General features: G+C 45.2%; 1 protein-coding gene across 1 annotated transcript in view; it reads left to right on the forward strand.

Moving 5' to 3' along the window:
• Positions 1–567: 567 nt before the first annotated feature.
• LOC139813094 (uncharacterized) overlaps positions 568–1,755 on the forward strand; it is a 56,179-nt gene continuing 54,991 nt past the window's right edge. Inside the window, exon 1 of the mRNA XM_071778403.1 lies at positions 568–1,546. The gene's annotated coding sequence lies outside the window, so the exon portion shown is untranslated. The remainder of the gene's footprint in view (positions 1,547–1,755) is intronic.

Raw genomic sequence — 1,755 nt, forward strand, 5'->3', positions numbered from 1 at the left:
AAATCAATAAATTAATATATTCAAGTAGACGTGTTGTCATAAAAATATTGGCACAATAATAATATATATAATAAGTAATTAAGGTTGAAGAAAAATATCAGACAGTCACAGACAATCATAGACAGGCTTATATATTTGATACATGTCCCAGGTTCATGTTTGAGGTTCACGTTTATTCCCAGCTGCCTGGCATCGCTCGTGCTTTCCAAGTATCCATGATTGAGCACGAAAAGTCCCTCTTTTCTCTATGGTGAACCGTTCCGCCGTAGGCGTAGCCACGTTGAGGCGTCGACATTGCTAGACCCCACCTTCTCGTTGGTAACTAGGGCTATGTCTACTCGGCTGGCCGTCTCAAAAAGCCGACCAATCCGCGATACGAGACGGCCACTGCCAACGCATAAAGTAGCGGAGGCGCCTTTGTCGCCTGGGTCTACGAGGGGTCGCAGAACGGAGGGCAAAAGAGGGAGAGATGGGGAGCGAGTCGGTGCGCATAGAGGAAGAGAGGGGCCAGGCGCGAGTTGACGAGTTGTGCACGCGGATGGGGCAAACACCACCCTCTGCGCGTAAAGGGTATGTGTATGGGTGCATGTAGTATTCGTGCAGCCGCCTCCGGGGGTTTCCCTTCTTCGTACCCGTCGCGCACCCGTCAAGCAACCCCGCGTTATTCGACGGCTCAGTTGTCCAACGCCGCGACGACGACACGGTTGCGCCACGACGGCGGACACACACGGGCTGCTCTTACTGGGACCATTTCCCGACATCCTATCTATACCGTTTTCGTCACACATCACGCTTCTTCTCATTCACGAAGTCGCGACCGGGTCTGTTAACTGAAGAACGAGTTTTTTGCGCGTGTTCCGTCAACGCACACCGACAAAATGCGATACTCGGAAATCATTCTGTGACTCGAAAAGACCTAAGAACTTGATTTAATCGTTTGTTATATCAACTGCCGACGGTGGACTATATCTTTGTGTATGGATAGTAGTAGGCGCAATAAAAGCGTCCAGAATAATAGAAATGTATACGAGACACGTATTCTGTCGAGGAGGCTGATAATTCTACCGGAGGAATTCTGTCGAAAGTCTTGAAGCAACATCGATCACTTCCCGATCATTCTGTTTATACGTTTTCCCAAAATCAATAGTCATCAGGCTTTGGTGCGTTAGTATCATTCTAGTTGGGCCTGAGAAATCAAGTTTCGTCAGAATTGTTCTTCAGATTAATCTTGTCTCGAAGAAAGCAACAATTCTGCAAAGAATAGACCAACTTGCTCAAGCTTGCTTGTGCTTTCACGAGTGAACTAGACGCGATATTCTCAGCGTGTGTTGTTTAGTGTTCATACTGTTCTATATGCCAAAGGAGAGACGCAGCTTCAAGTTACATTAGAATTAGAAAAGATTCGCGCGTGTACGCGCAACGGAACAGTGTCGCAACAAGCAACAAACAGAGCAATCTGTACCTGATCACAACGAAAACATTCATTCCATCGAAGTGAAGGATAAAGGAACAAGTAAAAGTCATAGATCGTGCGATTTGAGCGAGAGTAAGTAGGACTCGGCGTTTCGTTTGACAGAAGTGTATCATCTATCTTGCCGACGGTTATCAAATGTCGAATGAGAAAAATTGTTTGCTAACGACATCCTTCATTTTTTACAACGAAGTTAAATAGAATCATATTCTGTCGTCATTGAGCACGCTAATATATGTTGCAAATATTTATTATGGAATTTTAGTTCTCATAGACATATATAT

The sequence above is a fragment of the Temnothorax longispinosus genome, chromosome 5 (genome assembly GCF_030848805.1).
Source record: "Temnothorax longispinosus isolate EJ_2023e chromosome 5, Tlon_JGU_v1, whole genome shotgun sequence".
Lineage (NCBI taxonomy): Eukaryota > Metazoa > Arthropoda > Insecta > Hymenoptera > Formicidae > Temnothorax > Temnothorax longispinosus.